Source organism: Microtus pennsylvanicus, chromosome 3, assembly GCF_037038515.1.
Source record: "Microtus pennsylvanicus isolate mMicPen1 chromosome 3, mMicPen1.hap1, whole genome shotgun sequence".
Classification (NCBI taxonomy): Eukaryota; Metazoa; Chordata; class Mammalia; order Rodentia; family Cricetidae; genus Microtus; species Microtus pennsylvanicus.
The window spans coordinates 113,761,880-113,775,117 of NC_134581.1; the positions used below are offsets into that span (position 1 = coordinate 113,761,880).

The following is a 13,238-nucleotide window of genomic DNA, read 5'->3' on the forward strand; positions in this document are numbered from 1 at the left end:
CGTGCAGGCCAGAAGAGGGCACCAGACCCCATTACAGATGGTTGTGAGCCACCATATGGTTGCTAGGAATTGAACTCAGGACCTTTGGAAGAGCAGGCAATGCTCTTAACCTCTGAGCCATCTCTCCAGCCCCCTAAATATATATTACATATATATATATTTGTTTTGGAGGGAGAAACATGGAATATATTAGTACACAAAGAAGAGAGGTATGTATGAAGAGAACTTTTAACAATAATAATAGTTTAAATTCAGCATCTACATTCATACCTAAATTAAAAATTCTGGACTTTTATACAATAAACTGAACAACATTATATATATATAATATATATAATATATATATATATTCCACTTCTGTTAAGCAATAAACATTGGCAGACAAACAAATGGTTAGAACTTTTGTAGTTGCTTAGTGATACAACCCTGACAGTACCAGTGAGAGACTAGGAGTTAGACTCTCTGACAGACCAAGAGATAGGGAGAGGGGTCATGGTTAGGTAATAAGGCAGCAAATTTTCAAGATGGCTGGTCCCTTCCTCACCCTTCTGAGTTGGGAGAAAGCCTGGAAGCTTAAAACAAAGGCCCTATATAGGCTTTTGTGTCAGCCTGAATATAGACTGTCTCACAAGTTCAAGATGATCAAGACAGGTTACACAATAGTTGTAGGCCAACCAACCATCCTATCTTTATTCAAACTGACTCCTGCCTTGAGAGACCTGGATAAATCCAGAACCCTCTCCAGCAGGAAGAGAAGAATCAAAAATCTAGGATTAGCTGGTTCAGTGACTATGTTTCAGAAACTAGATGAAGATAAAGTTAGATTGTAATCTTGAGAATAATCTTGAGAAACAGGGAGTTTCCTCCTTGTGATTATCATTGTACTGTGTTTTAGGAACTAGCTGATTATGACCTTGGGAGTGGTTCTGAGAGGCAGGGAGTTGCCCCCTTTTCGGAATTTTCTATGACCCTTTTGGATTACTGGGCTGTGGTTTCTTCCCTTAAAAACTCCTTCTCCCGGTCACTTGGGGTTGAACTCTTCCCCTGCGTGGGTTATGAGTCTCGGCCCCAGTGCACTGGTTCCCATCTCATCTCATCATTAAAGCCTCGTGTGATTGCAGCAAGGATGGTCTCTCATGAGTTACTGGGGGGGGGGTCATGTTATTCCGAAACTTGAGTGAGAGTCTCCCCAGCACTGGGGGTCTTTCAGACTCAAATGTCTTGATAGAGTTTGTTGACTCCCTGTGGGAGGCCTCACCCTCTCTGAGGAATGGGTGGGGTGGAGGGAAGGTGGGGGAGTCAGGGGGAGGGGAGGGAGAGGAACCTGGGATTGGTATTGTTTTTAAAAAATTTTTTTAAAAGGGAAAAAATTAGGAGAAGAAAACCCTTCAGAGACTGTAAGCTCCCCAGACTTGAGAAGAGTCAAAAGTTTTGGCTTGACAAAGGATCTTTATCTCAGTGTGTCTGCTGCATACATGTGTTTCCTCACCCCCTATAAATGCCTTTCCTCAACTACTGATGATTCTGTCTGCTCCTGTTTGAGCCCTGTATGAGATTTCTCAGCTGCTACCTGTTGCCCTTGAGATTTCCCCTGCCCATTTATTTCTTTAATCCCCAGTCTGTGTCATTAGGACTTTGGATAATCTCCATGGTTACCTCACTCAATGTTGATAATAACTTTTTAAAAAATATTTATTTTATTTATTATGTATACAATATTCTGTCTGTGTGCATGCCTGCTGGCCAGAAGAGGGCACCAGACCTCATTACAGATGGTTGTGAGCCACCATGTGATTGCTGGGAATTGAGCTCAGGACCTTTGGAAGAGCAGGCAATGCTCTTAACCTCTGAGACATCTCTCCAGTCCCGATAATAACTCTTTAAGACTGTTATTGACAATGCTTTCTGCAAAACAATAAGCAGGTTGAGGTTCAGATTAAACAGTATTCCTAAGAATACAGAATGCACTGCACTCTGGTCTCTTAAAAAATGTCCTTTTCCCAAGGTCAGGCAAATTAGACAAAGGCCACAAGTCCCTCAGAGGCTTAAAGAAAGGTCTAGAATGTTAAAAGGGAATCATTCTCCTCACCTCTGGCAAGAGGAATTTGTGGCTTTTCCTTTAACTTGTCAAGGTCACTGCTAGCCTCTAGGCCCCCTCCTTTCAGGACACACAAGCCCCACCCCAGTTCACAAGCCTCAGTTCTCTAGTTCCCATTTAACCCTGGAAATCTTTCTCCTGTCCTTTCACCTTGCTTTCTGGGAGGCAGTCTTGACGTGTTGAAATAACTCCAACCTCCCAGTACCCCCAAAGAGTGGCTACTTTTTTTTTCCTGCACCCATTTTCATTCAATATAGAAACAGGCTTGTTCACTTGAAGTTCATACTGTCTAGAACATTCCTACCCTCCAAAATCAATGCCAAACTTAAAGAGTAGCTCCTTTAATCCCAACACTTGGGAGGACAAGACAAGTGGATCTGAATTAGAGGCCAGCATGGTCTACAGAGCAAGTTACTGAACAGTCAAAGCTACACAGAGAAACCTTGTCTCTACAAATAAGACAAATAAACAAGCACATAAACAAAGCAGTTTTACGTATAAGATCTTCATAAGGCAATGCTAAAAAAAGTTGCTACAATAATTTGAGATCAATTCTGAGACAGGGCCTCACAATGTTGGCTAGCTTTGAATTGAAGGAGGCTTCTGCCTATAACTCTATTATAACATGATTGTCTGGTCTAAAGGAACTCCAATTTCCCAAACTATAAAAGGCAGTCTAGAAATGAGCTCAACCTGAGGATTGTAATAGCTAGATAAAAGCCAGCATCCATCAGAAATTGTTAACCCGGTTCCCATCTGTCATTTCCCTTACCTCTGGGAGGAGGAACATAGGGCTACCTATCAGCATATCAAAAGAACATGCTGGTCTTCAATATCTCCTGTACCTTTTTTATATTTCAAAGTCCACACAAGCATCCTAGTCCTTCTCATCTCTTCTACCCTAAACTCCCTCCAGCTCATGGGAAACTCCCTCCCTCAGAAACTCCTTGTAAGACACTTGAGGCACAGGAGAGGCCAGGCCCCTCCCCTGAAGACCTCCCACTGCCAGGTTCTACTCACAGAATACTCTAAATGTCCTAATGGCAGCACCCAGGCTTCACCCAAGAGAGTAAAAGGCCTAAATTCTACATGCAAAATCCTACCAATCTCCACCTTGAAAAGTTTCATCCTGAAAAGGTTCACTCCTCACCCCACCCAGAAGAAATTCTATATAAGACCTACCTTTTGCTCAGTTCTCTGCTGTTTCTCACCCAAGTAGAGGCAGCCCCTCCATTGGTTTTTTTTTCTCCCAATAAATCTCTTTTGTGATGTTTGTTTTGTGCTGTGATATTGTGGTACTCTGGCTTCTCACTGCCAAGTCACCTTCCCATTAGAGATGTAATGCTTACATTTTTTGCTGAAACCTGGGATAGGCTCTCCTAGTGCCTGCATTTCCCTTCTGGGTCTAAGCTTCACTGGGACCCTAGCTTCATCTCCAGTCCACCCACAACAGACTCACCTTCAGGCTCACCAATCTTTTGGTATCCCATTCACTAGTGGCAATTACATAAGTTTCCCCTTTGGTTGGTGTAAACATTTCCCAATCCGAGGAAGTGACCATTGAGCATCTGGTACTTCTCTGGCACTCTTGGAGGTAGAGGTACCTGTAATGGTAAAAGTAAAATGCTGAGGATTCCCGGCGGTGGGCCATGAGCTATGTGGTGGCAGACAGCAAGCAGGGGGACCACAAGAAAAGCCAGTCCCAGGCACAGATAACACCTAAGACCACATGGAAAGACAGACAGATGGGGTACACCACAAGGACACAGCACAGGCCTCCAAAGGTGGCTGGTTCTGGGCAGCTAGCCACGCGGCAGGCAAGAAACAGAGACATGGATTGGAATGCCATGCAGGGTGAGGTTGGATATTTATTTAGTGGGTTATGGAAGGAAGGGGAGAAGAGAAGAGCAGAGAGGCAAAGAGAAAGAAGAGGGAATGGGGAGAAGCTGCCAAAGAGATGGAAAAGGAAGGAACTCAAGCTGGAAGTGAAGATCAGCTTGCTTGGCAGAAGGGGGATGGGAGTGGTCATGGCTTGTCTCTTAAAGGAACAGGACATATCATTACATTCCCATCTCTTTTTTACAATAAAAAGGCAGGAGGTTAGGCACCACAGGTTAAAAAATTAGGACAGTGGATTTTCAAGACTGCTTCCTGTTTATTTGTGGGCATTGTCTTTGAGGGGGACCTGAGAAAGTTGGGTGCTGGTCAGAACCTGGCATAGCTGGTTTCTTTGATCCTGTCTGAAATTTGTGGTAACAAAATGTCTAGTGTTTCTTACACCTGTTTAAGGTATTGGCAGAAAAGAGGATAAAGTTAAGTTTTGGAAAATAAAATTATTAGGACAAGAGAATTGAGAGGGGTGTACCTGACCTGTTTAAGGTGGATATTTCAATTTGGCTCCCTAGAATCCACAAAAATTCTTTGGGTTTGTGAAAACAGAAGTTTTAGATATATACATTGTATAAACAGTAGCATATTTATGTCAAAATGACTGTGACAGATATTTTTCCACAATGAAAAGTATCTTTAAGACTATAAAAGGCAGCAGAAGAGAAATTTAACAGCATGCACTTGTCCTCATACCTTTATAACCTGGAGGTACACACCTTAATAACTTGTATTTGTAATTTGCTGAAATTTGTTTGATGAGGTTGTCCTTTTAAACTGACAAAACCTCTCAGCTGTCAAACTGCATCAGAGAACTTTGAGAAGGATAAAATTTTACCTGAGTTATTGATTAAAAAACGACAGAGAACTTACTTGGTTGGCACCTAGAGCTACTCTTCAGGGTCCTCCATGGTCACGGAGGGTTGTATTTGCCTTATGCTGTTTAGTGCAGGGCCTGCCAGGCTCCAGAAGATTCAGTGGGCTAAGAAATCTGTAGGAAGACAAGCCTACCTTGATCTGAGCAGCTAGGCTGTCAATTCCAGTGACTCTGTCCACTGTCTGGAGATCTTCAGTTTAGATGAAAGGCAGTTTTTCCCAGTGGTCAGAGCTTGGCAGTTGAAGCAAATTGTGGATGGGTGTTATTTTGTGCCCATTTGTCTTCTATCTTCTTTGAAAGAGATAAGAGTGTTGCTGCTAGGGGCCAACCTGTCTCTTTTTGTTATAAAAAGTTTTTTTTTAATAATTAAATATTTAAACACCACATTCCCTAGACTCTGAGCAGTTGAGGGCCGTTTATCAGATATAGCTACAATATAGAATCTGCCTGGAGAGCTGGGCCCAAGCTTGACTGTACTAGCTTTCAACTTAACAAGTAAGAATTATACTTATAAAACAAGAAGAAAAAACTGCTTGCAATAGAAGGTTAACGGCATAACTGACAATAATAGAGAACATCTTAATATATTTTAAATGAGGGTTGGATTAAATAGAGAGTATTTTTGTAATAGACTTAAAAATACATACCAATTTAAAATATGAGACCTATTATTTTTGTAGTCTGAAATGAGAGGCAATGAACAGACAATTTTAACATTCAACAGTAAACATAGGTGCATTTAATTACATGTATGAACACATACACACAGAGTGAACAGAAATTGGATGAAGTAGATGCTCTTGGTCGGCCCTACCAAAGGCATGCCACTGCACAAAACACACAGTCAGGTTCATCAACACCCAACCTGTAGAGAAAAGACATTTTCCCATAGGCTTTGTAGAGCCGCTGCTCTCTAGCCTCTGGCTTCCCATTCGCCTGGACTGGGGCTAGTCAGCTTCATTAACATCCCTCCTGTAGATAGATGTTCGTCTACAGGCCTTGCAGTGTTCATTTGTTGTTTTCAAGGGTTTTCACATTTTCAGCTATGGAATATAAACCCTGAAACTATCAGCCACCCACCTGTAAATACTGCTGGTGTCACGCTGGCTCTGCTTTTCCTCAAACTATCCCGGCCACCACTACCTCTGGTCCTGTGGAAACTGACAATATTAGTTGGGTCCTCCAGGCAGCTGTTTACAATTCTAACCTTTGTTCCCCACCATAGGTTTTGGTACATCGGAATGGCAACAGGGTGAATCACACCTCTAGATCACTCTTGTTATTATGTTTAAAATTCCTGCGGCTCAAAAAATGTGGTTTCTCCATGCAACATGTGACCGCCGCCATTTTGACTAAGGTGAGTTGACCTTACTGCCATCTTAACTGAGGTCAGGTGACTTCACTGCTATTTTAACTGAGGGCCAGATCAGGTAACCAGGTCCTTCCAGCTTTACTGAGGTATTCCCTGCCTGATCCCCAGAGCTGACTCTATTACATGTGTGTTTTGTGCAGTAGCATGCCCAATATTCTTCTTCGCCCAATTCCTGTTCACTGTATGTGTGCATACATGTAACTTAAATATACATATGTTTACTGTTAAATGTTATAATTGTCTGTTCATTGTATCTCATTTCAGACTATAAAAACAATGAGCTTCATGTTTTAAATTGGTATATACTTTTAAGTCTCTTACAAAAATACAGTATAATATATATTAAGCTGTTCTCTACTATTGTCAGTTCTGTTGTTAACCTTCTATTGCAAGCAGTTTTTTGTTTCTGTGTTTTATAAGTGTAAATCTTACCTGTTAAGAGCCAGTACAGTCGAGCACAGACCCAGCTCTCTAGGCAGATTCTATACTATAATTAGAACTCATCTATATCCGTTAAATAGCTCTCAACTGCTTAAAGATCTGGGGAATATGACATTTAAATATTTAACTATTAAAAGACTTTTCACAACAAAAAGAGAGGCTGGCTCCTAGCAGCAGCACTCTATTTCCTCCAAGAAGACAGAAGACAAATGGGCACAAAATAACATCCATCCGCAATACGCTTCAACTGCAAAGCACTGACCACTGGGAAAAACTGCCTTTCATCTAAACTGAAGATCTCCAGACAGTGGACAGAGTCACTGGAATTGACAGCCTAGCTGTTTAAGTCAAGGTAGGCTTGTCTTCCTACAGATTTCTTAGCCTGGCAGACCCTGCATAAACAGCAAAAGAAAAATACAACCCTCCGTGACCATGGAGGACCCTAAGGAGTAGCTCTAGGTGCTAACCAAGAAAGTTCTCTGTTGTTTTTAAATCAATAACTCAAGTAAAATTTTATCCTTCTCAAAGATCTCTGATGTAGTCTGACAGCTAAAACTTGGGTTTTCACAAACCCAAAAAATCTTGTGAGTTTCAGGGAGCCAAATTGAAGGATCTACCTTAAACAGGTCAGATATAACCCTCTCAATTCCCTGGTCCTAATTTTTTCCTCCTAAATGTAACTTTGTCCTCTGTTCTGCCAATACCTAAAATGGGTGTAAGAGACACCAGAGATTTCCATACCACAAACATCAGACAGGAGCAAAGAGACCAGCTACGCCAGGATATGACCAGTCCCCAGCTTTCTTAGGTTCCCCTACCCCAAGATGATACCCACATATAAGCAGGAGGCAGTCTTCAGAATCCGCCGTCCCAATTCCTTTAACCTATTGTGCCTAACCTCCTGCCTTTTTATTATAAGAAAGAGGCGGGAATGTAATGGTTTGTCCTGTCCCTTTAAGAGACATGCCCTGTCCACTTCCTTCCCTGCCCATCAAGGCAGTAAATCTTCCTTCTGCTTTCAACCTGAGCTCCTTCCTTTCTGTCTCTCTCCTAAAGCAGCTTCTCTTCTCCTCTCTCCCCTCTTGTTTCTCTTCCCCTCTCTCTGCTCTTTCCCTTCTCCCTCCCTCTCCCCTTTTCCCAACCCTTCCATAACCCACCAAATAAATACCCATTTTCTCTGCATAGTGTGTCTATCCGTTTCTGTCTCTCAGATACTGTGGCTCTTTGTGAAACTTTTGTGAAACTGGCTGAACCCCTGTGGTTTCCTACCTGCCACTGCCCTAAACTACCCACAGTCGCCTGCTGCCCCCCACCCAGGGAACGGAACCATTTTATTTTTACCATCATAATAACACCAGAGTTGGTAGTTAAAAAGCTATACATAGGTAATCTTAAAAGAAACATGTGACTTGCTGTCATCTTAGCTGTTGTCCCCTCATTTGGGTGTCTGATAGTCATATTTTCTAGGGTTGGAAAGGATGATTTTGTCATGTCACTCATACCCAGCTTGACTAAAAGTGCCCACATGACATAAGCCAACCAAGAAAAAAAAAACTTCATTTAGCTGTGTGGCCTAAACCAGATGATGCCACTATTTTCAATCACACTAACAAGCCTCAGCCCACAGTCTCTCATCTTCCTCTCCAGCCTCTCTAGCATCCCCATCTCCCTCCTCAGCAACAGGCTGCCCACCCAGTCAGGACTGAGGATGTTTCCAACCAGCAACCCTGAATGGAATTAGAGTAAACAAATGGGGCATCCTTGCTAGAGATTAATTTGCAACTTGCATCCTGGCTGGTCTTCACAAGGCCTCCCTTAAAGTGGTAAATCATGAAAAAAATCCAAGTGGTCATTCAGGACAAATATGAAATCCCATCTCAATTCCTACACTGAATTACAAAGGTCCTCATAATATACCAACCTGGATCCTGAGACCTTAGATGAAAAACAACTCCTTCTCCCCAGAATTTTCCTACTATTAGGGCCTAATTTATACATCTAAAGAAAGTACCCATGATTCCACATGTAGAAGTCTTAGCAGTGGCTTTTGAGGTGTACCAGGGGAGAGAAGAAAAAGCCTGAAAGCAAAAATACCTGATTCTGGCTAAAGCCTTTCAAGGGGCCAATAACAACCACATAGGCTCCCTGATCTTCCAAACCCCTTGAACCTCAGGGTTCCTGTTTCAAAGGCAGTTAGGAAGGTCACAAAACCCAAGCCTGTCTGAACCCATGCAAATCACTTGAACCATCTTTAAGGTGCATCAAGAAGGGTACATGGGGTATTTACTGGTCTCATGTCCCTTGAGGCATGGGGGCATCAAGCCCAGGTGGCCCTTCAGATAACCTTCTAGATCTGGCAATGGACAACTGAGAGAGGCCTGTGCTCCCTTGGTCTGACCACTGCCATCTCCAACTGGAAGCCTTGGCTAGATATAGTATCAGGGTGACTTAGCTCTCTTGTAGACACTGGGACTACCTACTAAGTGGAGTTTTAGGAACCCACCTCTCTTTCTTGTTCCTCTATTGCCAGAGCAGGGAAACAGTCTCATGAAACCACACCAAATATCACCAAGGGTCCATACCCACTCTCTCTGCACAGTCTCGGGGGACTTAAGCCTCTTATTTTTGACCTCTAAGAAAGAATCTTCTGTAGCCCATTTCTTCCTCCTTTCACATATCCATATTCTTGGGACACGCGGTAGTGGTGGTGGGGAGATTATGACAATGGAACCTACCATTTCTTTCAGGATCTCTGACTAATCAACTCTGCAGTGGTTCCCCTTTAACCCACAGTAGTAGCCCCTTATACTCTCCTCTCTACCATCCCCTCAGATACCTCCCACTTTTCTATCCTAGCCCCAAACACCTCTTTTCCATACCTCTTGTTCCCCAGTCAGAAATAACTTTGCCTTTACTTGGACTGACCCGGACACTCATCTTTCCATTCAACTTTCTGGACAGTCCTACCCTAGGGTTCTGGAATATTCCACATCTATTTGGCCAGGCCTAACTTATTAAGCCTCTGACTTATTCTCTCCCGGCTTTGTTCTGGAAGTCACAGATTCTCTATGTCCCCCTGCACAGAATTCTCTCTTGCCTTCCAGCTCCCACTTGGAGTTTACAGAAACTCCCTCCAGCAGAGTTTGTTTTGTGACCCTTCCTCTCTTCCCCCCACAGACTTCGGTTTATTAAAATCTCACTCTGATACTACAAACTTCTTGGTCTTAAAAAATTTGGTGACCTAAATTGGCATGTTTAATTTTCAGTGGTGGCAACTTCTACCACTGCACTAACAAATGATCTGAAAATTTTTTATAGCTAAAATTGTTCTCTTCTTTCTCTTCCTAACATATAGAAGGATAGCTCTTACATATAGATGTTTATTGTTCAACAGACCCCCCCCACCTTTAATCAAGAGCTTGTCCTAATAGGGTCAGGAATCTATATCAGGCTACCAAAGGCTGATTCAGTTCCCTATAACTTCCTTGTTTATCTTTCCTTTACCAGGACATACCCCCGTGCTTACTTTTTCTATTTCTGTGTGATAATTCCTGTCCTGAAAATAAAAATTAAAAACCACATCAAACAGGGTTTATGATCAGATTTAAAAAACAATACTTGTTTAATAAAATATTAAAGCTGTACCTCCATGTATTCATACAGGCAAGTACTTCATACTGTAGCCAAACTTTGTAATATGAGTCGACTAGGTGGTAGTAGTTTTAAAAAGACATGAAGGGGTCATGGAGAGAAACTGAGACTTGGCACCATGTGGCAGGACTGAAGTTCCTAAAGAGAGTCCAAGTGAAGCTACTAGTGAAAATGCATTCCATTTGCAATGAGGGTTGAAGACAGTGTTATGGATGTCTAAGAATACAAAAGCTTCAGTAAGTTCCGAGGGTCTAAGAAAGTGTATAAACGTCTGAGGATACAAAAGTTTAAGTTCTGAAGGTATAGGAAAGTATTTTAAGGCATGTAAATAAAGGTTCTGAAGGCACAGAAAGTGATTTAAGGTAACAAAAACTGTTGCAGATTTCTCCCCCATACCCCATGCTACTGTTATATTAATGTTTCAAAGGTTTAGGAAACCTATACTTAATTGTTCAAGAAGACCACTCACATGGTGGGGTATTGAGATTATTCACAAGCATCTTGCCAAAGGGAAATACTTGTCCCTATTGAAACCTAAATTGATGTCTAAAACATCTGTTCCCTGAGCTTGCTCTCTCTATGACCAAACTAGAGATTATTGTGGATGTTGGCCAGAGACTTATGAAGGATGTCCTTATAGGTCCTGTAAGAGATATGATGCATAAAAGTATTCTACCTTTTATGCAAAAGAACCAATCTTTTATATTCTAATTAATGTTATTTATAATACCCCAGATGGGATCCAGGAGTCTTGGTAAACTTTACTACAGCATTTATCACAGTCACCCATTAAGTAAAATCAAAATACAGAGGGTACACATCCATTCTCTCAACCCCTAAGTATAGACAGGTAGAAGAAGTGGTCCAAAGGATCTCAGAGGTCCTTACATCCCTAATAACATCCCTCTTTGATGACACTAATCACACCTCCCTCTCATTTCAAACCTTAACCTCTACTTATCAGCTATTGAATAATGATCTGCCTGACTGCTTTGGAGAATACTGGTTGTGTCCCTCCTGGGTCACACTTATGACCATTTTTTTGTGGCCTTAGTCATTATTAGACTTTCTCACGAATTCTTAACTGTTCTAAACCAAATATCACTACCACCTTTTATCCCCTATCTCTCTCCTTAGTATCACAGACTGCTTTAACGCTTTTGGAACATGGTTTGTGGGCACACTGGACTTGACAGACTGCAATAATTCCTTTATTCTTAGTGTTATCACCCAGCTCCTATGCCCAAACATTTACAGTACCTCAATTCTCTGTGGCACCCACATTTATCACTGCCTGCCTGCTGGGTGGTCTGGGGCTTGTGCCTTGAAGCTCCTGTTTCCAAACTAGAGGTGATACCTTGTAGTACAATTAATAAAAACCCATGGACAGAAATTGGGGTTCAATATGAAGGTCACAAAAACAAAACAGCCATCCACTGTCTCTTACCTCTAATTCAGTCCAAAATAGTGATGCTGCCTCCAGGGATCTCAGAATAAGACTATCTGTGAGAGCTGTCTCCTCCCATCTTATATTCATCTCTAGGGCTGAGATTAAAGGTGTGCATCACTACCACCTGGTGCTATGTCAAACTAGTGTGGCTACTGGGATTAAAGGTGGAGTTCCTGTTCCTGCACTGAGGCTACCCACCCAGAGGGGTGAGTGTACACCCACCCAGCCGGAGGGGAGTGCACAGCACCTCCACCTCCTGCTGCAGGGGCTTCTTGGCTCCGCACAACCTTCCCCTCCCCCCAAGTTCACTCTTTTGTCTGCGGGGTCCTCCTCTAAGCCTGCAAGCAGCAAGCTAGGCCTTTCGTCTGCGAGGTCCCTGGCCAGCAAGGGGCCCTGATGCTGTACCAGAAGATCCATCGGAGGGTTCCTGGTCAGCAAGGGGCCCTGATCCTGTACCAGAAGATCCATCGGAGTGCATCTGATGGAAGAGATGGGCAGGTGTCAATACAAGAATTCCTCCAACAATCTGAAAAACAACATGGTAACACCAGAACCCAGCAAACATACAACAGGAAGACTTGAACAACCTAATCAAGAAGAAGTGGAAAAAATTGACATTAAGAAAGCAATAGAGTCCCTTAAACAGGATGTAAAAAATTCCCTTAAAGATATGGATGAGAAGAATAACAAAAAGTATGAAGAATGGGGTAAATCCGTAAAAGATACCCTGGGAAACCGAGAAAAAACAATCAAACAGATAATGGAAACAGTTCAAGACTTAAAAACTGAAATGGAGGCAATGAAGAAAACAAAAACCGAGGGCCAGCTGGGTATGGAAAATCTAGGTAAAAGAACAGAGATGACAGAGACAAGCATAACCAACAGAATACAAGAGCTAGAAGAAAGAATCTCAGACTGAAGACACCATAGAGAAAATAAATGCACTGATCAAAGAAAACAGCAAATCCAAAAAAATCTCATCACAAAACATCCAGGAAATCTGGGACACAATAAAAAGACCAAACCTAAGAATAATAGGGGTAGAAGAAGGAGAAGAATTACAGCTCAATGGCCCAGAACATATATTCAACAAAATTATAGAAGAAACTTTCCCAACCTAAAGAAGGATAATCCTATGAAGGTTCAAGAAGCATACAGAACACCGAATAGACTGGATCAAAAAAAAATCCCCTCACCATATAATAATCAAAACGCAAAACATACAGAATAAAGAAAGAATATTAAGAGCTGCAAAGGAAAAAGGTCAAGTAACTTATAAAGGTAAACCGATCAGACTTACACCTGACTTCTCTATGGAAACCATGAATGCCAGGTCTTGGATAAATGTGCTGCACAAACTAAGAGACCAGGGATGCAAGCCCAGACTACTATACCCAGCCAAGCTTTCATTCACCATCAATGGAGAAAACAAAATATTCCAGGATAAAAACAAATTTAAACA

The 13,238-nt window shown here is 42.1% G+C and overlaps 1 protein-coding gene across 2 annotated transcripts in view; it reads right to left on the bottom strand.

Annotated features, from left to right (window-relative positions):
• Nucleotides 1-13,238, bottom strand: part of Kbtbd3 (kelch repeat and BTB domain containing 3) — a 47,006-nt gene that overhangs the window by 20,279 nt on the left and 13,489 nt on the right. For both annotated transcript variants that reach the window (XM_075966886.1, XM_075966887.1), the window contains exon 2: nt 3,558-3,702. The gene's annotated coding sequence lies outside the window, so the exon portion shown is untranslated. The remainder of the gene's footprint in view (nt 1-3,557; nt 3,703-13,238) is intronic.